Source organism: Hypanus sabinus, chromosome 4 (assembly GCF_030144855.1).
Source record: "Hypanus sabinus isolate sHypSab1 chromosome 4, sHypSab1.hap1, whole genome shotgun sequence".
Taxonomy (NCBI): Eukaryota; Metazoa; Chordata; class Chondrichthyes; order Myliobatiformes; family Dasyatidae; genus Hypanus; species Hypanus sabinus.
In genome coordinates this window covers 183,395,138-183,420,885 of record NC_082709.1, presented here as the reverse complement: position 1 = coordinate 183,420,885, position 25,748 = coordinate 183,395,138, and the positions used below count along the sequence as shown (strand labels likewise).

The following is a 25,748-nucleotide window of genomic DNA, read 5'->3' as shown; positions in this document are numbered from 1 at the left end:
CTCTTCTCTCAGGCTCAGGGCTCACACCACCAGCTTCAGGAACAGTTATAACCCCTAAACCATCAAGCTTGTGAACCAGAAGAGATAACTACACTCAACTTCACTTGCCCCATCCCTGAACTGTTCCCACAACCTATGGCCTCACTTTCAAGGACTTTTCTTCTCATTTATCTGATATTTATTGTTTGTTTGATTATTATTATTTTTCTTTGTATTTGCACACTTTATTTTCTTCTGTACACCGATCACGTGTTCAGTTGTCACGGCCTTTCATTGATTCTACTGTGGTTAGTAGATTTATTGAGTATGCCTGCAAGAAAATGAATCTCAGGATTGTATATGGTGACACGTACAGAATTTACTTTTTTATCTTCAAGCAAGGATTAATCTGTTAATTTGACCGTGAGAATAAACATGCTGTCCCAGTCACTGAGGCTTTGAGTGGAGAATTTGCAAACATTTAGTGCAGCTTTTGTGCTGTTGATGGAGCAGACTGTGTCACTGTAAACAGATCTGAATTTTAAGGAACAAAGCATTTCCAGACTTCTCAGGAGACAGCGAGCTTCGGCCTGGAACTGGATCTGCGGCTGAGGCCTTCAGCCTTTGCCACAGCTCTGAACTGACTGACTCAGTGGCTGTGGCCATGGACATCATCTGCTGGACCAGCTTCACTTGCCTTGGCAGCTCGTTGCTGTGGACTGTCTTTTGGAGACTGTGGTTTGACGTTTAGCGTTCTGTGCATTGCTTGTTCGCTTCTTGTTTGTGTGATTTGCTTTTTTTTCTTACACGTTTATAACCATATATAACCATATAACAATCACAGCACGGAAACAGGCCATCTCGGCCCTCCTAGTCCGTGCCGAACTCTTAATCTCACCTGGTCCCACCTACCCGCACTCAGCCCATAGCCCTCCACTCCTTTCCTGTTCATATACCTATCCAATTTTACCTTAAATGACACAACTGAACAGGCCTCTACTACTTCTACAGGAAGCTCATTCCACACAGCTATCACTCTCTGAGTAAAGTAATACCCCCTCGTGTTTCCCTTAAACTTTTGCCCCCGAACACTCAAATCATGTCCTCTCGCTTGAATCTCATTTGCGTGATTTTTTCTCGTATGTTTGCTGGTCGTGTGTATGGTTTTTCTTTAATGGGTTCTATGTTCCTTGTTTTGTGGCTTCTGCAAGAAGACAAATCTCAAGGCTGTATACTGTGTACGTACTTTGAACTGTGAACTCAAAGCAGGGGAGTCAGCTTTAGGAACAAAAGGAAGAGGACAGAGAAGGCCACCCATCTTGAGCCTGTTTCACCATTCATTATTTGTTTTCTTAGGGTTACAGCACAGTAACAGGCCCTTCAGGGCCAATAATCCTGGGCCACACAATTATACCCATGAGACTAATTAACCTACTAACCCATATGTCTTTGGAATGTGAGAGGAAACTGGAGCATCCGGGGAAACCCACATGGTCACAGAGAGAATATACAAATATTGATGGGAATTGAACCTGAGTCGCTGGCATTGTGATAGTGTTACACTAACAGTTGCACTACCTTGGTGTCCTTAAAGATTACCCCAAGCATTTTTAATAAATACTCATGGAAGGAAAGGGATAGACTCACAGATGCAGAAAGGATTTGACTGTCCTCATGCAGGATTTCCGAAAGGTTAAATTGCAGGTTGAGTCAATGGTGAGGAAGGCAAATGCAATATAAACACAGAAAACCTACAGCACAATACAGGCCCTTCAGCCCACAAAGCTGTGCTGAAATGTTAGAATCTACTTCGAGAGGACTAGAATATAATTACAAGGCATTGGTCAGACTGCAGATGGAGTATTGTGAGCAGTAAGGGGCCCTTATCTTGGAAAAAATGTGCTGCCATTGCAGAGGTTCCAGAGGTGGTTCACTAGAATGAGCCCAGGAATGAAAGGGTTAACATACGAGGTGTTTTTGATGGCTCTGGGCCCATACACTAGAGTTTAGAGGAATGTGGGGGTTCTCATGGAAACATACTGAATATTGAAAGACCTAGGTAGAGTCGATGTGGAGAGGGTGTTTACTATAGTCTAGGACCAGAGAGCACAGTCTCAGAATAGGACATTCCTCTAGAACAGAGATTCTTTAGCCAGAGGGTGGTGAGCCTGTGCAATTTATTGCCAAGGTGGTGGTGGAGGCCAGTCATTGGGCATCTTTAAACCATCAAAAGTTAAAGGCAGAAGGCAAGAGAATGGGTTTGAGAGGGATAAAAAAAAGTCAGCCGTGTTGGAATGGTGGAGCAAACTCAATGTGCAGAATGGACGGATTCTGCTCCTACGATGGTATTGCAGGTACTGGAGAGTGTGGCCACCGAATTATTGCACAGTTCAATGGTGGGAAGAGGTAGAGAAGTTTCCACTTCTGGCAGAATAGCCAGAGGACGGAAGGGTGGTGGGCCTCAAAGGCAGCAGATCTGTGCAAGGGATGCTTATGACAGGATGCTACCAGGGAGATTTCTGTAAAAGTGTAAGTGCCCCTTTTAAAAGTTCAAAGTAAATTTATTATTAAGGTACGCATATGTCGGCGTACAGAGGCTTGAGATTCATTTTCCTGCAGGCATTCACAGTAGAACAATGAAATACAATAGAATCAATGGAAAAACTATACAGAAAAGCTGAAAAACAACCAATGTGCAAAAGACAAACTCTGCAAATGCAGAATAGCTAGATAGATGAATGAATAAATAAGTAAATAATACTGAGCACATGAGTTGTAGAGTCCTTGAAAGCGAGTCTTTTGCAGGGATTCCCAACCAAGGTGCACAGACCCTTTGGTTAATAGTAGGGGTCTTTGGCATGAAAAGGGAAGGAACCCCCTAGTCTATAGGTTGTGGAATCGGTTCAGTGTTGAGGTGAAGTTATCCATGCCGGTTTATGAGCCAGGTGGTTGTAGGGTGATAACTGTTCCTAAAGCTGGTGGTTTGGGACCTAAGGCTTCTGTACCCACAGTGAGAAGGGAGCTGGCCCTGGAAGGTGGGGGACCCTGATGATGGCTGCTGCTTTCTTGCAGCAGTGTTCCTTGTAGATGTCCTCAGTGGTGGGGGGGGGGGGGGAGCTTTTCCTGAGTTGGACTGGGCTTTTCCATTCTTGTAAAGATGCTCGTACTTTGGGAATTAAAGATGCCTTCTACTTATAAATGTGAAAGTCGCATTTGTCATTAATGGAAAGGTCCCCACTGTGTATAGTGCTTCTGCATTGCAGCAGGAAGCAGGAGAACAGCCTTTTGCATCGTATCTCAGCAGAGCCAGCCTGCCAAGGCCCCTGGGACAAGGTTGCTGTGATTAAGATGGACCTGAGCCTCCCGAATTTTCTGTGGTCATCAGGAGTTATTGTTCAATCCGTACCTAGAGTGAGGGAGACTGCAGCCTCTATTTCAGTATCTAAAAGTACCTTAAATTCTGGCTACACATTAGCCCCATGCTCCAGATTTATAGTGGAGGGTGGGGGTTGGGTGGGTCACACTGGGAATCTCCTGGTGGGCTTGCTCCTGGGCCTAGTTAAGCATGCCATTCATAGGAGCAGCTGGTGGGCAGCTGAGGGCTATGCCCATGCTGATTGCCTGCCCCTCTTCCGGGATTATGCCCATGCCTGGGTGACCTTGCAGAGGATGCACACAGTCTCTCTATAGGTTTGAGAGGGATAATAAGTTAGCCGTGATGGAATGACGAAGAAGACTCGATGGTCCAATTGGCCTAATTCTGCTCTGATGTCCTTTGGCTTTGTGGGGGATTTTCAGGTACGATGGGCCCCTCAGGGTCTCGAGTGCCTGGTAGATAATCATATTTTAAATGTATTTTTGATCATCGTATTTTCCTTCTGCTAGAGAATAAGCTTTAATGTGTGGAGCTGATTGACTTTGAGAGCAGTGCAGGCACTTGTGCTTGGCTGCTATTAGGGGTTTGTCTCACAAACAAACATAATTGCCTAAACAGATCTCTAAGTCAAGGTCAGCCTCGGACTCAGAGACATTGCTTCAGGGTCCTGCCAGGTAAAAAGGCACAGGGGGTGGGGGGGGGTGGGGTTGGATCTTTGGTGATCAATGCTTCATTTTGGAAGCCAAGAAAATTGCTTCTGACAAAGATGGGCAACTTCTCAAAGTGGAGAACTTCCCATCCTGGGACACTTAGTTGCACCACAGAGCTTAAAAAGACATTATAATAGAGACAGCGATAATACAGCATGGAAACAGGCCCTTTGGCCCAATTTGCCTGTATTAACCCAGCAAGCTCATCCTATGGTGGTATTTGATCTATATTCCTCTGAACTTTTCCTATCCACGTACTTGTCCAAATGTCTAAAATAGACAATAGACAATAGGTGCAGAAGTAGACCATTCGGCCCCTCGAGTCTGCACCGCCATTCTGAGATCATGGCTGATCATTCACTATCAATACCCAGTCCCTGCCTTGTCCCCATATCCCTTGATTCCCCTATCCATCAGATATCTATCCAGCTCCTTCTTGAAAGCATCCAGAGAATTGGCCTCCACCGTCTTCCGAGGCAGTGCATTCCACACCTCCACAACTCTCTGGGAGAAGAAGCTCTTCCTCAACTCTGTTTTAAATAACTGACCTCTTATTCTCAATCCATGCCCTCTGGTACTGGACTCTCCCAACATCTGGAACATATTTCCTGCCTCAATCCTATCAAATCCTTTAATTATCTTAAACGTTTCAATCAGATCCCCTCTCAATCTCCTCAATTCCAGCGTGTACAAGATCTCTCCAATCTCTCTGCGTAAGACAGCCCTGCCATCCCAGGAATCAACCTAGTGAATCTACGCTGCACTTCCTCAATTGCCAGAATGTCCTTCCTTAAACCTGGAGACCAAAACTGTACACAATATTCCAGGTGTGGTCTCACCAGGGCCCTGTACAAATGCAAAAGAACATCCTTGCTCTTGTATTCAATTCCCCTTGTAACAAAGGCCAACATTCCATTTGCCCTCTTCACTGCCTGTTGCACTTGCTCATTCACCTTCATTGACTGGTGAACTAGGACTCCTAGGTCTCTTTGCATTTCTCCCTTACCTAACTCGACACCGTTCAGACAATACTCTGCCCTCTTGTTCCAGCTTCCAAAGTGGATAACTTCACATTTATTCACATTGAATGACATCTGCCAAGTATCTGCCCACTCACTCAGCCTATCCAAGTCTCCCTGTATTCTCCTAACGTCCTCTTCGCATGTCACACTGCCACCCAGTTTAGTATCGTCAGCAAACTTGCTGATATAGTTTTCAATGCCCTCATCTAAATCATTGACATAAATCGTAAAGAGCTGTGGTCCCAATACAGAGCCCTGTGGTACCCCACTAGTCACCTCCAGCCAGTCTGAGAAACACCCATTCACTGCTACCCTTTGCTTTCTATCTGCCAACCAGTTTTCTATCCATGTTGAAACCCTGCCCCCAATGCCATGAGCTCTGATTTTGCTCACCAATCTCCTATGTGGCACCTTATCGAATGCCTTCTGAAAATCTAGGTACACAACATCTACTGGCTTACCCTCGTCTAACATCCTTGTTACACCCACAAAAAACTCCAACAGATTAGTCAAGCATGATTTGCCCTTGGTAAATCCATGCTGGCTCGGCCTAATCCTATTTCTGCCATCTAGATGTGCCACTATTTCGTCCTTAATAATGGACTCAAGCATCTTCCCCACGACTGACGTTAGGCTAACAGGGCGATAGTTCTCTGTTTTCTCCTTCCCTCCCTTCTTGAAAAGTGGGACAACATTAGCCACTCTCCAATCTTCAGGAACTGATCCTGAATCTAAGGAACATTGGAAAATGATTACCAATGCATCCGCAATTTCCTGAGCCACCTCTTTTAGAACCCTCGGATGCAGACCATCTGGACCCGGGGATTTATTAGCCTTCAGTACTACCAGTCTACTCATCACAGTTTCTTTCCTAATGTCAATCTGTCTCAATTCCTCTGATATCTTATGACCCTGTTGTTAATGTATGTACCTGTCTCTATCACTTCCTCGGCCAGCATATTCCATATACTCACCAGCTTTTATGTGAAGAAATTGCCCCTCGGGTCCCATTTAAATACATTGCTTCTCACTTTAAACCCCTGTCCTCTGACTCCTGGTTCTCCTTCCTTGGGAGAAGATTGGGTGTGTTCACATAATCTCAACTACAGAAGCAGAATTAAGTCACTTGGCCATTGAGTTTGCTCCACCATTCTATCATGACTGATTTTGATCCCTCTCAACTTGTCTCCTGCCCTCTCCCCGGGGTGTTGATGCCCTGACTAATCTATGCCCCTCTTGAGTTTCTATCTCAGTCTCCGATATTACAAGCAATTAAGTCCTAGCCTGGCAAACCTCTCCTTCTAACTCAAGTCCTTGAGTCCTATCCTACTTTCACTTAACTCTACAGACACCTGCCTGCCTGTCATGACTGGCTGTTGTCCAAGCAGACCTCTTTACATGCAGAGTGCCCGTGCACTTTGGGAAGACACTGCAACTCCCCACATGCCTCTGTAGTACGCAGTTGTTCTTTGCAACACTTCCTAGTGGTCGGAGGCATTCAGGTTGTATTTTAAACTGACCCTTCACTATCCAAGGTCAGAACTGTGAGGAAAAATGGAGACGATTTTATGCAACACACATAAAATGTGGGAGGAACTCAGCGAGACAGGCAGCATCTATGGATGAGGAATAAACAGTTGACATTTTGGGCCAAGATCCTTCATCAGAACTGGAAGGGAAGGAGGAAGAATGAGGAGATGGAAGGGAGGTGGAGGAGCATAGCTAGTGGATAATGGGTGAGACCAGGTAAGAGGGGAAAGGTAGTTGGGTGGAGGGACATATTGTACTACTTCAACCTCCTGTACTCAGTGCTCTGATTTATGAAGGCCAATGTGCTAAAAGCTAGCCTTTACGACCCTTTCTATTTGTGGTGCCATTTTCAAGGGATTATGTTTTCCCATATCCCTGTGTTCTACCACACTCCTCAGTGCCCTACCATTCACTAAGCAAGTCTTACCCTGAGCTGTCCTCCCAAAGTGCAACACCTCACACTCGTCTGCATTAAATTCCTCCTGCCATTTCTCAGCCCAGGTGTGTGTGCATTTAGCTTGTATCTGTTAGGCTGCAGATGCATGTAAAGTAACAGATGACATTTAAGGCAGAGACCCTTCATCAGAACTGGAAAGGAAGGGAGAAGAAGCCAGAGTAAGAATGTGGGGGGAGGGAAAGGAGTGCAAGCTGGCAGGTGATAGTGGAGACCAGGCGAGAGGGAAATTGGCTGGCAGGTGATAGGTGAGAACGGGTCAGGAGGATTTAGCTGGGGAGGGGGGAGGGTGGCTGAAATAAGAAGCTGGGAGGGGATGGGTGGATGAGGTAAAGGGCTGAAGGCGACGGAATCTGATAGGAGAGGAAAGGGAAGGAGAAGGGGCATCAGAGGGTGGTGAATGTGCAGGTGAGGAGGAGAGAAGAGGTGAGAGGGGAACCACAATGGGAAATGGAAAAAGAGAGAAAGGGGAGGGGGAGAAAGTCCAGAAGTTAGATAGATCGATATTCCTACCATCAGGTCAGAGGCTACCCAGATAGAATATAAGATGTTGCTCTTCCAATCTGATTGTGGTCTCTTCATGGCAGTATAGGAGGCCGTAGACTGACATGTCCTCGTAGAATGGAAGATTTTCGATGTCAGCTCCTTCCTCTGATGTTTTTCTCTGGTTCTAATCTTGATAAGCATGCAACTGTCCTGTGGGCAAACCTGCGGGAGGCCTAAGGGGATAGTGGTGATGTTGAAGGAATCCCAGCTTGGTTCAGACTACCTATGGGTTGTTTGGGAGAGTTGTGGATGCTTACTTGGGATTACAGGAGAGATGTGCCTGAGCCTTTGATTTGAGCCCTCTGTGTCTTTGAGAACTGGATCTTTTGTGAGCGAACAGCAAATTCAAAAGTCCAAATAAATTTATTATCATAGCACGAGTATGTCAGTATAAACTACCTTGAGATTCATTTTCTTGAGGTATTGCAGAAAAATAAATACAACAGAAATCATGAAAATGTGCAAAAGGCGCACATTCTGTAAAAAAAAAATGCTACTGATAACATGAGTCTGCAGGTTGGGGAATCAATTCAGTGTTGAGGTGAGTGAAGTTACCCATGCTGGTTCAGGAGACTGATGTTTGTAGGGTGATTACTGTTCCTGAACCCAGTGGTGTGGGACCAAAGGCTCCTGAAGCTCCTGCCCGATAGTAGTAGCGAGAAGAGAGCGTGGCCTGGATGGTGGGGGTCTTTGATGAGTGCTGCTTTCTTGTGGCAGCACTCTTTGTAAACGCGCTCAGTGGTGGGGAGGGTTTTGCCTGTGATGGACTGGACTGTGTCCACCACTTTAGATATAGACCAATATGGTTGCAATCTTGCACAAAACAATCTAGAGGCATTACACCTACTTGAATGAGTGGATGACAGTGCTGTAGTATGCAAAATTCATACACTAACACAATCCAGACCTTGATAGTGAATGATAGGTTCTTCAGAAACGTGCAAATTTGGTTATTGCTACTGATGGCCTCACAAGTCTTCACAAGTCTACCCCCCACCTTCTTTGTAGGGCCCCTGCCCCCTCCTTCTTCAGTCCTGACGAAGGGTCTCGGCCCGAAACGTTGACTGCTCGTTTCCATGGATGCTGCCCAACCTGCTGAGTTCCTCCAGCTTGTTTGTATGTAGGGATTAGATATTATTAGTTCAGTTAATCTGGTACAACGTTGTGGGTCAAAGCTTCTGTTCCTGGGCTGTACCGTTCTGGTTCTATGTTCTAGATTTGATTTATATCTGTGTTATGGTTGATTTTATTTGGTTTTATTGTGCAAAATAACTTGGCTGAAGTTTCTATAGGAAAGATGGACTTCTGTGTGGTATTTTAACATTCTCATTACCACAAAATGTCTACTGTTTACTCCCCTCCATAGGTGCTGCCTGGCCTGTGTGTGCTCCTCTGGATTTCCAGCATCTGCAGAATCTTTTGTGTTCAGTACCTTCTCTCAGTTTCACAGGAGAAAGGACAGGGGGAATGGGTGTAAAAATACTACCAGATGGTAGCATCATTTCAATGGGCTGAATGGCATGCTTTGGTGCTTTTAGTTTGCTGCTTGGGGCTTTTTAATGCCAAGTGGTGCCCTGCACTTTACTGGTTCAGCTGGGACATTGGCTGTCAGTGGGAATTACGTCTTCCCTTTTCCATTCTCATTATAGACAACACATTCCCAAACATGTCAGCAGGGAAACCATGCCGACTGTTGTGTAAAGATGTTGGCGTTGCTTTAGATGCCACAACTCAGAGGTTGCCATCCTGGCATCTGCAGAGCACTCAAGTTAGTGGTGGCATAAAGAAGGTCGGGAACCCCTGCCATAAATCACTCCCTATGAAATAATGTCGGCTGGTGGTGTAGTGACATCTGCACCAGATTTCGAAGCAAATGCTATCGGGTTTGATTCCAGCTAGCTCCTTGCATGCTTTCCATTTGTGCTGGGTTGAGTGTTGAGCTAGCAACTCGGCCTCGTTAAAAACCGATAAATGCTAAAAAAAACAGCAAGGTTGCCACCCAACGCACTCCAAGGTGTGGAGTGGAACAACACACAATGAATAATATGGGATCCTTTGTACTTAACAGGAGAAAAATAGCACTTCTGAATCAAAAAGGCCCAACTCATCTGTGCTGACCAAGGTGTCCACTGGAGCTAATCTCGTTTGCCTGCATCTTGCCCATATCCCACTAAACCAGGGATTCCCAACCTAGGTCGCGTGGACTCCTTGCTTAATGGCAGTAGTCCATGGCGTAAAAAAGGTTGGGAAGCCCTGCTTTAAACATTTCCTATCTACGTAGCTGTAAAAATGCCCATTAAATGTTGTAATTGTACTTGCCTCTATCACTTAGAACAAAACAAAGTCCATTTTAGTCCGATTTGACCTCGTTGTACTTTGAACCTGTTTTTCTTAATCTAATTGAGTTCTTTCTTTTTAAAATTTGGTAAATTTATATTTATCTTGTGAATACTGTTTATATGATGCTATGTACCCGTGATACTCCAGCAAGTAAGTTTTTCATTGCACCTGTGCAGACATGAACAAACGTATATGACAATAAACCCAGCTTTGACATTGATCCTCTGGCTGCTTGTTCTCTAAATGCAATAATAGGGTTCATTTTGAGAGGATTGGAATATAAAAGCAAGGATGTGAAGCTGAGCCTTTATAAGGCATTGGTTGTGAGTAGTTTTGGGCCCCTTATCTCAGCAGAGAAAATTATTCTGGGAATATAAGATTTGAAATATGAGGAGCATTCCGTCACTTGCTGGAGCTTAGAAGAACGTGGGGGGGGGGGAGTGGAATTTCATTTTAACCTACTGAATATTGAAAGGCCTAGATAGAGTGGCGGTGGAGAGGATGTTTCCTATAGTGGGTGCATTCCTATACTAAATGCATAAATGTTTGGCAAAACTCTATAGTTTAGGATGCCCCTTCAGAGCAAAGATGAGGAGGAATTTTGCCAAACATTTATGCATTTAGTATGTCTCAGACAATTCCTCAGTGCACTATCCATGTTTGCAAGTTGTTGGTGGGATCTGCTAAGAAACCTCTAGACTTGTATATGAGGGGAGCTGACCTGTGGTTGTATAAGTGCGAGAAAGATCTGTGCAGTGGGTTTACAATCCAACAGAACTTTTAACGGTAAGAGTGAAGCTGTCACCTGTGGCCAAGTGGATGGTCCTCTTGTCTTGAAACCTTGTCTTGTCTTGAAAGTAAGTTCTTAGCCTAACCATGGTCACTCTCTTTGGAGGTATGAAGGAGGACTACAATGTGGTAGGTGACGTCTTTCAGTGGGGGGGGGGGGGGTCAAGTTTCTTGTCTCAAGTGGATGAGACGTATAAACATGGTGAGCATTCTGACGGATGCATTGTGGCGATGCTTTACTTCACCAGAATGTGTATCGGCCTTTGCAGGCTGCCCCCAGTGAACCTTCAGTTGTGTTGGTCGGATGTTTCGATGTATATGTGATAAATCTTGAATCTCCAACTGGTACGGAGGTGCTAATGCAACGGATCAGAAAAAAGCTGCAGAGGGTTGTAAGCATAGCCAGGTCCATCACAGGCACTAGCCTCCCCAGCATTGAGGACATCTTCATAAGGTGTGCTTCAAGAAGACGGGATCCATCTTTAAGGACCCTCGCCGTCCAGCACATGCCGTCCTCTCATTACTCTCATCAGGGAGGAGGTACTGGTGCCTGAAGGCAAACACTCAATGTTTTAGGAATAACAACTTCTCCTCCAACATCAAATTTGTGAGGGGTGCAAGAACCAATGAACATTACCACACTATTTTGCTCTCTTTTGAAACTATTTATTTATTTGTTAATGTTTCTTATTGTAACGTATAGTAATTGTTATATATTTACTGTACTGTTGTCACAAAGCAACAAGTTTTTGTTTATTTATTGAGATGGAATAGACTCTTTCAGCACCTTGAGCCACACCGCCCAACAATCCACTGATTTAACCGCAGCCTAATCACAGGACAATTTACTGTGACTATTTAACCTACCAACTCATATGTCTGTGGACTATGGGAGAAAACTGGAGCACCTGGAGAACGTACAAACTCCTTACAGGCAGTGGCGGGAATTGAACCTGTGTCGCCTGTACTGTAAAGCATTGTGCTAACTACTATGCTACCAGGCTACCACTTATTTCATGATATATGTCAGTGGTAATAAACTTGATTCTGAGGTTCAGGATATTTTGGATCCATTTTGATCATATGATATCTGAGCAGAATTAGACCGTTTGGCCCTTTGAGTCTGCCTCGCCATTTCTTCATGGCTGATCCATGCCCATCTCAGCCCCATTCTCCTGCCTTCTCCTCGAAACCCTTCGTGCCCTGACTAATCAAAAATCTGTTTATCAATTTAATGAAGAGAAGTAAACCCTTCTTCTGCCTAGAGCTGATCTCCATCCAATGATTAACTTTGGCCAAAACAGATTATCAGTCATTTTCACTGTGCTGCTTGTGGAAGTTGGCAATATGCAAATGAGCTTCTTGGTCCATTGGAGCGAAACCAATTAACACTTCAAACGTTGGCTTAGCAGGGACTTACAGTGATCGCAGTAAAAATCAGATATTATATCTGACAGATTTGTATGGCAACTTGAAGAAAATCCACACTAGCTGGACTTGCTTTGGTATGTCTTGAATTTGTGTTAAATGTTTTGGCTTCTTCATATGGCTCTTTAAAGCAAATCTATTATCAAAGTATGTGTATGTCACCATATTCTATCCTGAGATTCATTTTCTTGTGGGAATTTACAGTACAATGAATAATGAAAAATAGCACACAGACTGTAAAAATGCTAATCAATGTGCAAAAGAAGACCAACTGTGCAAATATAAATAATAATAATATTAACAATCCAACACATTACAGGATCCTGTAGTGGTTTAACACAATCAGGCACAATCAAGTAGCAGCCATCATTTATCTAAATCTTGCTTTAAAATACAAACTCATAAAAGAAACCATTCTGTACTGTAAAAAAAACAGACCTGATCCAGTTTTTAGAGGCAGAGTCCCACAAATTATATTATGGCTGATTTGTTTTTGCCGATAGGACTTTTCATAATAACCATATGGATATAATAATACAGAATAAACAAGCAAGAACAACTTGCTTAATAGATATAGCCATTTCAAACGAACATTATTTACAGAAATCAATAAATGAAAAACACCAGAAATATGCTGAATTAAAAGAGGAAATTGAAAGACTATGGAACATGAATGGGGTATACATTGTCTCAATAGTAATATCTACAACTGGTATCATCCAGAAGTCACTACACACTAACATTAAACAATTATTGCTACACAGCAATATTTATGTAAATCTCCAGAAAGCCACAATACTAAACACCACTAGAATAGTCTGAAAGTTACTAGCTATGCCCGTACCTCAGGTTTTACCAGCTTTAGTCGAGAAAAAAATGAACATAATAAGTAAGTCAAAAAGTAAATAATATTGAGATCTCTTTGAAAGTGAGTCTGTGGGTTGTGTTCACTGTTGAGGTGACTGAAGTTATCCATGCTCGTTCAGTAGCCTGTTGGTTGAAGGATAATAACTCTTCCTGAACCTGGTGGTGTTGGTCCTGATGCTCCTGTGTCTCCTTCCTGATGGCAGCAGTGAGAAGGGACCTGGCCTGGATGGTGGGGATCCTTGGGATGGATGATTTTGGATGGTTCTGCATGTTGGCACAGTAGAATTTACTTGGATGGAGAGGGAAAGGGAAGATAGAGAGTAGCAGATGGGAAAAAGAGAGGAGAAGAGGGGGGCAATGGAAAGGTAGTGCTAACAGGAGTGAAAAGGAGAGAAGTGTTGGATAGAGAGCACAGACAAGGTGAGGCTAGGTTGGGTCAAGATAATCAGCCAAACAGCCCATTCACACTGACTAAATGAGATGGTGCCTGAAGAATAGAGTGGGAGATTGAAGAGATTAGCTTTATTTGTCACATGTCTTTGAAGTATACGTGAAATGCGTCAAATCAGTGAGGATTGTGCTGGGTCAGGCCGCAAGTGTTGCCATGCTTCCAATGCCGACTTTGCAGCTCACTAACCCTAACCATACACGTTCGGAATGTTGGAGATACCGGAACACCTGGAAGAAATCCGCATGGTCAAGAGGAACAGGTTCTCAACGTGGGCCATGCCGGATTTTGTAGGGGCTATAAGTAAAAAAATACAAGAAACTGGGGGGGTGGGGGGGGGGGCACAGGAGTTTTTGAATGGGCTACGATAAGTTTGCTTTTTTATGAAATATTGCTGAAATATATAAAAAGGTAAATTAATATATGTTCATAAATTAATTGGACTTTGGAATGAAATGAATGGGAAGATAGACGATAGAAAAGAGGCAGCAAAATAGCTTAGCCTGTGTGTATTGGGGAGGGAGGTGTGGCACGTCAGTCGCTATCCCTGCTCCTGCTTGACCACGCACAAAGCACCGCTCACTCCCTGCAGGCCGGCTCACTGAGCCTCTATCCTATTCAGATTGTTTTGAAATAATTTTATTTTCATATCCACCCGTAACATTATATTTAATTTACAGTAACACCTATAACCCATTAAAGCATAAATATTGTCTGTGTATTAGAATAATTAATACAGTTGACTTAAAAGAAAAACTTTAGCAACTAGTGGAGACTATGGCGGGTGGGGGCCATAGAGGTAAATAAAAGTTACAATTGGGCCACAAGCTGGACAAGATTGAGAACCACGGATGGGAAAAACATACACACACCTTACGGTGAGTGGTGGCAATCGAACCCAATTTGGTGAGCACTGGTGCTGTAAAGTTTGTACTTTACAAACTCTTAGATTCTGTACCTTGATCCAAACAGCCATGTACCCTCATGGATTCTTATCCAAATGACGGGATCTTTGTACTGCTTCCCTATCCCTCTGTTTCTCTACACTTTTTTTGTGCATTAGAGTCATAGAGGAGTACAACATAGAAACATGCCATTTGGCCCTTCTAGTCCATGCCAAAATCATTTAAACCGACTACTCCATCAACTTGCACCATGACCAAAGCCTCCATAACCCTACTGTTCACGTACCTATCCAAACTTTGCCTCAATGTTGAAATCGAGCTGACGTGCACCACTTGCACTGGCAGCTCATTCAACACCCTTACAACCATCTAAGTGAAAAAGTTTACCCTCATGGTCCCTTGAAACATTTCACCTTTCTACCTTGACCTATGACTTCTGGTTGTAGTCTCACCTAACATAGATTCTCCTCTCCAAATGGATCACTGGATTGAATTGTACTGCCAATCTCTGAAGCAGGCAACAATACATTCTGATGTCTACAGCTTTCTTTGCTGTTTTCTTTCAATCACATGACCAGATTTTGTATCATCTGCAAACTTTTTGATCATGTCCCATACATTTTAATCTGAGTTGTTGATATTCCCCACAAGGGATCTGGTGCTGAGGTTGACTGTAAACAGCCTTCCTAACTGTAAAGTGTATATTGGCCATCATCATTTGTTTCCTGTTCGCCAGGCAGGTTTTGAACTGGCTTGCTTCTCGCTCTTGGACTGTGAGGGCAGTGAGAGGATTATCGGGGGCTCCCTACCGTCCACCAGGGACATTTATCAGGAGTGCTCTGTACGCAGGACCATCAGCATCCTCTTAGTCTTCCTGCCATTAGCCAGGAGACTCCAATACATAAAAACAAGAATAGTCGGGATCGGGAAACAGCATTCTCCCCCAGGCCATGAGGCTTCTGAACTCCCTGCCACATCACATTCAAAGTGTCACCTGTTAATCTGTTCTGTACTTTACAATATTGAATTTATTCACTTTTGTTTGTTTATTTATGTGTAATCCATCTGTAGATTTCATCCTTACTTCATTATAAGTTATTGTGTATATGCGTGTCACGTGTACCACTGTGCTCTATACCCTGGACTGGAGAACCATTGTCTCATTGGACGGTATACATGTATACAGATAAATGACAATAAACTTGATTTGACTTGACTTGAACGCCATATTTTATTTTACTTTTAATTAAGTTGCTCAATAATAGTGGTGGGTATAGAGTTCACGGTACAACATACCGCAATCAAGACCTTTGTTGCCATGGTTGTACTTAGGTGTGCTATAGACTTACTAGCCACATTATTAGGTACATCTTCATTGAGTGTATGTTGGTGATCTTCTGCTGCTGTAGCCCAACCACCTCAAGGTTCGACGTGTTTAACAGAATTAGAATCAGGTTTAATATCACTAGCATATTTTGTACAATGCAATATATAATAATCAAATCTGTGAATTACAGTGAGAAGTGTGTGTGTATATATAAAATGTTAAATAAGTAGTGCAAAAAGGAAAAGAGCAAAATGTGTCCATTTAGAAATCTGATGACAGAGGGGAAGAAACTGTTCCTGAATCACTGAGTGTGTGCCTTTCTTCAGGGTTCTGTTTCTGTACCTCCTCCTCTGATGGTGGTAATGAGAAGACAGGATGTCTTGGGAAATGGGGGATCCTTAATGATGGATGCCACCTTTTAAAGGCATTGCTCCTTAAAGATACCCTAGATGTTGAGGAAGCTAGGGCCCATGGTGGAGTAGACTTCACAACTTCCGCATCTTACTTTGATCCTGCGCAGTGCCCCCCCCCCCCAATTCCAAACTGTGATGCAGCCAGTTAGAATGCTCTCCATAGTACATCTGTTCAAAGTTTAAAGTAAATTTATTATCAAAGTACTTATATTGTCACCATATACAGCAAAAAGATTTGTTTTCTTGCAGGCATACTCAGTAAGTCAAAGAGACAGAATAGAATTAATGAAAGACTGCACCCAACAAGCAAACAACTGATGTGTAAAAGAAAACAAATGGCAAATACAAAAGAGAGAGGAAAAAAAAACAATTGTAATAAAGGAAATAAGCAATAAGTCTCGAGAACATGAGATGACGAGTCTATGAAAGTGAGTCCATAGGTTGAGGGAACAGTTCAGTGATGGGGCAAGTGAAGTTGAATGAAGTTGTCTCCTTTGTTTCAAGGGCCTGAGGGCTGAGGGCAAATAACTGAGTCCTGAGGCTCCTGTACTTCCTTCCTGATGGCTTCAGTGAGGAGAGAACATGACTTTAGTGGTGGGGGTCCCTGATGATGGATGCTGCTTTCCTGTAACAGCACTCTGTACAGATGTGCTCAGTGGTGGGGAGGGCTTTACCCGTGATGGACTGGGCCAAATTCATTACTTTTTGTAGGATTTTCCATTCAATGGCATTGGTGTTTCCATATCAGACTGTGATGCAACCAGTCAATTTGCTCTTCACCACACATACATAGAAGTTTGTCAAAGTATTAGATGTCGTGCCGAATCTTTACAAATCTCGAAGAAAGTAGATACACTGCAGAGCTTTCATCATAATTCACTTATGTGCTAGGCCCAGGAGAGATCCTCTGGAATGATAACACTGAGGAACTTAAAGTTACTGACTCTTTCCACTTCTGGGTTAGGGACCTCCGGTTTCCTCTTCCTGAAGTCAATAGTCATTTCCTTGATCTTGCTGACATTGAGTGAGAGGTTGTTGTTGTGGCACCACTCAGCCATATTTACAATCTCCAAATCTTACAATGCTCTTCTGCACGCCGCTGTTGTAACGCGTGGTTACTTGAGTTACTGTTGCCTTCCTGTCAGCTTGAACCAGTCTGGCCACTCTCCTCTGACCTCTCTCATTAACAAGGCATTTTCACCCACAGAACTGCCAATCGCTGGATGATTTTTTTTGTTATTCTCACCATTCTCTGTAAACTCTAGAGACTGTTGTGCTCAAAAATCCCAGGAGATCAGCAGTTTCTGAAATAAACAAATCATCCCATGTGGCACCAGTAATCATTCCATGGCCAAAGTTATTTAGATCACATTTCTTCCCCATTTTTACGTTTTGCTTGAACAACAGCTGAACCTCTTGATTGTATCTGTATGCTTTTTGTGCATTGCTTGTTTGTCTATCCTATTGGGTGTGGTCTTTTATTGATTCTATTATATTTCTTGGATTTACTGAGCACTCCCGCAAGAAAATGAAACTCCGGGTTCTATATGGTGACATATCTGTATGTTTATAATAAATTTCATTTGAACTTTGAACCTTGAGTTACTGCCACATGGTTGGCTGATTAGATATTGCCATTACTGTGCAGGTCTACCTAATAAGATGTCACGAAGTATATAGGCTATTCTTATGTAGACATGGCCACACTCAACAGTTACTTGTACATTGTGTTCTACAGGTTGTTTTGTATTTTGTTTTATTGTGTTTCTTATGCTTATTGTGTCTTTTCATGCCCGTATCGGATCAGAAGTAAAAATCATTTCATTCTCATTTACACTTGTATACTAAGTTGCTTATTTATTTAATTTATTTATTTATTCATTCTTTACACATTTTCCCAGTTTGTGTGTTTGCCACTCTGGTGGAACACCCAAGTTGGTGTGGTCTTTCATTGATTGTATTATAGTTATTGGAATTATTGAGTATGTCCATAAGAAAATTAATCGCAGGGCTGTAAGAGGGTTATGTTCCTGGGCGTCACTGTCCCAGAGGACCTGACCTGGACCCATTATTTTAATGTAATTGCAAAGAAAGCATGGCACCACCTCGACTTCCTCTGGAGTCTGTGGAGATTCGGCATGTCATCAAAAACCTTGATAGATTTCTGTAGGTGTGTAGTGGGAACTGTATTGACTAGCTGCATTATGGCCTGGTATGGGAACCAACGCCTTTGAATGGAAAATCCCTCAAAAGGTAGTGGGATCGGCTCGGTACATCAGAAGTAAAACCCTCCTAACTGTTGAGCACATCCAGATGAAATGCAGTTGTAGGAAACCTCACCACCTCGGACGTGCTCTTTCCTCGTTGCTGCCGTCAGGACTCACACCACCAGTTTCAAGAACAGTTACTACTCCTCAACCATCAGGCTTTTGAACAAAAGGGGACAGCTGCACTCCATTTTTGAGATGTTCCTACAGCCAGAGATCTCACTTTAAGGACCCTTTATCTTGTTATTTCACGCTCTTGTTTTTTGTTGCTATTTATTTATATTTACATTTGCACAGTTTGTCATCTTCAATGCTCTTGCTCTTTCATTGATTCTGTTCACAGTTACTATTCTATAGATTTGCTGAGTATGCCCACAGGAAAAAGAATCTCACGGTTGTACGTGGTGACGTATATGTACCGTGACCATAAATATTACTTTCAACTTTGAATTTTACCACACTGCTGCCTGGTTCAGAGGGCGTGTGCTATCACGCGAAGCTGTGTAAACTTGGGTCGTTCTCTCTGGAGCGCCAGAGGCTGAGGGGAGATGTGATAGAGCTTTATAAGATTGCGAGAGGCATAGATAGACTAGACAAGCAGTATCTGTTTCCCAGGGTTGGAATGTCTAATACCAGAGGGTGGGAACGTTCAAAGGGGATGCGAGGGGTAAGATTTTTACTTTGAGAGTGTTGGGTGCCTGGAATGTGCTGCCCGGTACGGTGGTAGAGGCAGATACATTCCAGGCTTTGAGATATTTGGATAGGTACATGGATGTGAGGAAGATGGAGGGATATGGGCGTTATGTAGATTGTAGGGATTAGTGTTTGGGTGATTTTGATTTGCCCTTTAGCTGATTCAGCAGAAAATTTTGGGCCAACTGGCCTGTTTCTATGCTGTACTGTTCTATGTTGTATATGTTACATGTATGTACTTCGATAAATAAATTTATTTTGAACTTTGTAGAATGACAATAAACTTCCTTGAAACTTGAATAGCGATCTCCTCCAGAGAGTTCTGGTGGAAACTGTCTGGAGGCTCATTAATTACAAAAATTCACCGAGGATGCACGAGGCCCCCTCCCTTGCCAACACTGCTTCCAGACAAACAAGCTATGCCACCCCCCCTCCGCAGCCAGACATGATCTCCCTCCCCATTGTCATCTAATCCAGTCTAATCCAATTTCTGCAAAGTCTAATCTCCTGTTTGATCAGACGCTATTTTTTGTGTTGACTTGTGTGGACTGATGTCAGAATCCGTGCAGGGATGTAATTTAAGTTCTACCTGTGGCTTGTGCGGGAAAGTTTACGGGCAGGTCAAATGTGTTTATTTATTAATGAAGGTCAGGGCACCGAGATAGCATTGCATGAGATGGTATGGTTTCTTCCTCTGAATGACTGTCACAAATGTCTAATCAGGGGAACGCTCCAGGGCCAAAATAATTCGGATTGTTTCCAAGTCCCTCCATTGTCCTGCGAGTTCCTCTGACCCGGTAAACACCCGAGATATCTGCACCCACTCTGCTCCTTTCAGCCATCCGGTTCCTAAACCCTGGCATTAACCCTTTACGTCTCTCTGCTTTTCCATCTCCCTCCCTTTATAGAGTCATAGAGCTGAACTCTGAGCAAGTTAGAATCAGCCTCAGGTTTAATATCACAGATATATGTTGTGAAATTTGTTGTTTTGCTTTAGCAATACTGTGCAATACAGAAAAGTTCAGGTTTAATTGTTATCAATCATACACATGTATATAGCTGAACAATTGTATAGAATAAAGAATTGTACAAAAATAAAGTTACAAGTGCAGATATGGAATAAAATATGCATATACATGTATTTCAATGTAAGCAGCATAATAAAAAATGGATTAAAGTGTTTACAGTGCAGTGATTGAGGTAATAGATGGAGGGGGTGGGGGTGGCCAACTAGAATGATTGATCAGATTAACTGTCTTGGAGAAGAAATTTCTAAGATAACATTAGGTTTTTGTTTCAATAACCTTGTAGCCCACTCCAGAAGGGAGCTACAGCCACTACAGGTACGACAGAGATTCAGATAAGTGAGGAGTGGGTGTAGCCTTTTTGACTGTGACTCCCCAACTGTCAAAGGACTAGATGGGATAGAGTTTGTCAGATGTGTTCAGGAAAGTTTTCTTAATCAGTACATAGAAGTCCCAACGAGAGATCTGGCAATACCTGATCCCCAATTAGGGGTTGAGACAGGATAGGTGAAAGGAGTTTGTGTAGGGAACTCTTTATATTTAGTGATCATTACGTCTTACAGGTATATATAAAAGCTTTTGGCACATTGGCCTTCATAGATCAAAGTACTGAGTACAGGAAATGGAATGTTATTGTTGAAGTTGTATAAGAAGTTGGTGAGGCCTCATTTGGAGTATTGAGTGCAGTTTTGATTTCCTACGTCCAGGACAGATGTAAACAAGATTTCAAGAGTACAGAGGAAATTTACAAAGATGTTGCCTGGTCTGGAGGGCCTGAGTTATAAGGAAGGATTGAATAGGATTTTATTCCTTGGAACACAGAAGATCGAGGGGAGATTTGATTGAGGTATATAAAATTATGAGGGGTACAGACAGGGTAAATACAAGCAGGCTTTTTCCACTGAGGTTGCCTGGTACTAGAACTAGAGGTCATGGGTGAAAGGTGAAATATTTAAGGGGAACTTGTGGGGAAACGCAGATGGTGGTGAGAGTGTGGAATGAGCGGGCAGTACAAGTGGTAGATGCAGGGTCAACTTCAATATTTAAGAGAAGTTTGGATAGGTACATGGTTGGGAGGGGTATGGAGGCATTGGTTCAGGTGCAGGTCAATGGAACAAGGCAGCTTGTGGTTTGGCATGGACTAGAAGGGCTGAAGGGTCTGTTTCTGTGCTGTAGTTTTATGTGACTCTATGACCTTTTAACCTACTCCGATATCAGTTTAACCCTTCCCTCCCGCATAGCCTGAGATTTGTGAATCTAAGACTCTCTTAAATGCCTCTAATGTATCTGTGTCTACCACAACACATTGGTGTGTGTGTATTTGTCTTATCAGTCTTTGGTACCCATGTGTACACCATTTTGTACATACATGTGGTTGTGTGTGTGTGTGTGTGTGTGTGTGTGTGTGTGTGTGTGATTGTGCATGTATGAGAACGTAAAGCACAGGAATGCCCCTCTACAGCCCACGATGTGTGTGTTTGTGCACCATTTTGCAGAAACAAGTCAGCCTTCTTCAAAGGAAATACCACGAATGACCTTGGAACAAGAGTTTAAGCAGGGACACTGATCCCTAAGCCATTGGGCGGTGCGGTCCGGTAACCAGCGACCCCGGTTCAATTCCCACCGCTGCCTGTAGGAATTTGTACGTTCTCCCCATACATCCTCTGGGTGTTCTGGTTTCCTTCCACATCCCAAAAACTTACCAGTTTCAAGTTAATTGGTCACTTGGGTCTATTTGGGCAGTGTGGGTTCGATGGGTTGAAAGGACCTGGTACTGTGCTGTATGTCTAAATAAAATATCTGTTTACCGTGAGTTCCCTCAACTCTGGCAGGGAACTGGTTAAGTGTGACATTGGATTAATTTTAATTCGAGAAGGTGGGGGAGGGAATGAAATCCAACAACCTCTGAAAAGATTCCGAATGTCCTTTGCTTTTACTTTCAAGGTTTGTGTCTGGTAAACGCAGAGTGTGCTGTCTGCAGGCGGCTTGACTCTTGCTGAGCTCTTCATGAAGGCGCAAGGTCATTGTGAGCCACCTTCAGCCCTCCAGCTCAGACAGGCGAGAGAGTGAGAGGAGGGGAAGGTGGTGAGGGGGCTGAGAGTGATGGAGGGGAAAGGGGGAGTGAGGAAGTGCAGAGCTGAGAGAGGGGGGTGGATGCAGAAGGAAAATCAGTTAATCAGCCAGGCAGCAGTGATGCCTGTATGTGTGTTTTGTGCAGGGATAGAGAGAAACCTCTCACACTATTTCCTGGAAGAATTAGTCACAGAGCATCTGCAAGGACGTCTATTATTTAATTAATAAAATATGCAAATGTTGCTGCTCAAACACTTCAAAGAGGCTTTGTATCCTATGGAGAGGAATTGGAAGATTAGTTTGGGAAACATCAGGCACTTCCTGAGCTTTGCATGCAGTCAAGCAAGACACACACACACACACACACACACACACACACACACACACACTGACACACTCACTCACACACACAGACTCACACTCACACACACACACACACACACACACACACACACAGACTCACACTCACACACAGACACACACACTGACACACACTCACACTCACACACAGACACACACACAGACTCACACTCAGACACACTCACACAATCACACTCACACACACAGACACACACACACTCACACACAGACTCACACTCACACACACTCACACTCACACAATCACACTCACACACACACAAATATGCATACAGACATACACATGGATACATATGGGAATATATACACATGCACACAAAATCATACACACATACATGCACACACACACACATTTAGACACACACAGTCACACACATACGCACATAGGCACAGATAAAGACTTACATAAGTACACACAGACATCGACACACATGCACACAGGGTCACAGCAACACAAACAGACAGAAAAGGAGGCTTGCTTGTAGGGACAGAAACATTTTAATGATAACAGACACGTGGACTAGACAATTAGACTAAAATGCAAATATACTTTACATACAAAACTGTTGCCATTCCCACACCACCAGGTTCAGGAACAGTGTCTACCCTTCAACCATTAGGCTCTTAGGTCAAAATCAGGATCAGAATCAGGTTTAATATCACCAGCATATGTTGTGAAATTTGTTGTCTTGTGGCAGTAATACTTTACAATACATAATATTAACTTACAATAAAATTAATTAACTTACAATTAAATTACAATAAGAAATATATATAAATATATATATAAAATTAATTAACTTACAATTAAATTACAATAAGAAATATATATAAAAATTAAATTAAGTAAACAGTGTAAAAAGAGAGCAAATAGGGAAAACAAAATAGTGAGGTAGTGTACAGAGGTTTGATGCCCATTCAGAAGTCTGATGGTGGAGTGGCAGAAGCTGTTCCTGAATCATTGAGTGTGGGCCTTCAGGCTCCTATACTTCCTCCCTGATGGTAGCAATGAGAAGAGGGCATGTCCTGATGGGGTCCTTAATGGTGAATACAGCCTTTTTGAGGCATCACCTTTTGAAGACTTCCTCAGTGCTGGTGAGGTTAGTACCCACGATGGAGATGACTGAGTTTACAATTCTCTGCAGTTTTTTTCCGATCCCGTGCAGTGCCCGCTGCATACCATAAGACCATAACATATAGGGGCAGAATTGGTTCCGCCATTTCATCTATTTCCCTCTTAGCCCTATTCTCATGCCTTTTCCCTGTAACCTTTGCCCTGACTAAGAACCTATTAACCTATACCAGTGATGCAATCAGTTAGAATGTACTCCACCACACATCTCTAGAAATTTGCAAAAGTCTTTGGTAACATGCCAAGTCTTCTCAAACTCCTAATGAAATATAGCTGCTGTCGTGCCTTCCTTGTAATTGCTTCAATATGTTTGGCCCAGTATAGATCTTCAGATAAGTTGACACCCAGGTATTTGAAATTGCTCATCCCACTGCTGATCCCACACTGAGGACTGGTGTGTGGTCCCTTGATTTCCCCTTCCTAAAGTCCACAATCATTTCCCTGGTCTTACTGACAAGGAATGCAAGGTTGCTGTTAAGCACCTGCATGGGAACTTCACTCACCTCAACTATGAACTGACTCCACAACCTATGATTTCTGCAATTCACTTCCTTAACATTATTTATTTATTTTTTGATTTGCACAGTTTGTCTTTTTCACATTGGTTGCTTATCAGTCTTTTTAGTTTTTCACTGATTCTCTTGTATTTCTTTGTTCTATTGTGAATACCTGCAAGAAAATGGATCTCAGGGCTGTATATGGTGACATCCAGGTGAAGGTCTTGGCCTGAAAAGTCGGCGTTTACTCTTTCCAATAGATGCTGCCTAGTCTGCTGAGTTCCTCCAGCAATTTGTGCAAATGATCTATCCCTGGACTGAAAAATGACAGATGGAATTTGAAAAGAAGAGCTTCTGCAGATGCTGGAAACCCGAAGCAACACTCACAAAGTGCTGGAGGAACTCAGCAGGTCAGGCAGCGTCCATGGAAATGGATAAACAGTCGATGTTTCTGGCTGAGACTCTCCTTCAGGACAGCTGTGAAATGTTACACTTTGGAAGGACAAACCGGGGTAAGACTTATAAAGTGAATGGCAGGATGCTGAGCTGTGCATAGAACAAAGGGACATGCAAATGCAGAAGCATAACTCCTTGAAATTTCGTCATAGGCACAAAGGGTCACAGAGTGAGATTTCGGCACTTTGGCCTTTATAAAGCAGAGTACTGGATACTGGAGTGAGATTTTATGTTGATGTTGTACAACATGTCCCCTACCCCTCCAGCTACCTACCTGTCCCCTCTCACCTACCACCCACTAACTTTGCTCCCACCTTTCCTCCATCACCTTATTCTGGCTCCTGCTCCCTTCCTTTCCAGTCCTGATGCAGGGTCTAGCCCCAAAACGTTGCTCTGTATTTCTTTCCTTGGATGCTGCTTGACCTGCTGAACTCCTCCAGCGTTTTGTAGAGATGCGCCTGGTGCAGCTGATGATGGTGATGCCAGTTTCAAAGAGTAATGCTTCTAGTATTCCCATGTCCCTACCGCTCATGATGGAAATGTTACCTTGGTTTGTCCTTCCACAGTGCTTACCCAATAGACCAGAGGTTCCCAACTTTTTTTATGACGTGGACCCCAACCATTAACTGAGAGGTCCATGGACTGCAGGTTGGGAACTCCTGTAGTAGGTATTGACTGTGTGTGACTCAGTCACGGTATTACAGTTGAATGTCAACAATAGCTGGATTAAATCTCTTGTCGGAGATGGTCTGGATTGAGTGGATGTGGAAAGGATGTTTCCATTAGTAGAGAGTCTGGGATCTGTAGTCACAGCCTTTGAAACTGAGATCAGCAGGGATTTCTGTAAAGTTCAAAGTAAATTTATTATCAAAGTACATACACGAAAAAGGATAGGAGGTACAGAAGCCTGAAGGCACACACTCAGCAATTTAGGAACAGCTTCTTCCCCTCTGCCATCCGATTCCTAAATGGGCATTGAATCTTTGGACACTACCTCATTTTTTTTAACATACAGTATTTCTGTTTTTGCATGTTTTTTAAATCCATTCAATATATGTGTACAATAATTGATTTTCTTATTATTTTAAAATTT

The 25,748-nt window shown here is 43.1% G+C and overlaps 1 protein-coding gene across 9 annotated transcripts in view; it reads left to right on the top strand.

Annotated features, from left to right (window-relative positions):
* nrip1a (nuclear receptor interacting protein 1a) overlaps positions 1 to 25,748 on the top strand; it is a 131,184-nt gene that overhangs the window by 23,677 nt on the left and 81,759 nt on the right. The window lies entirely within an intron of this gene.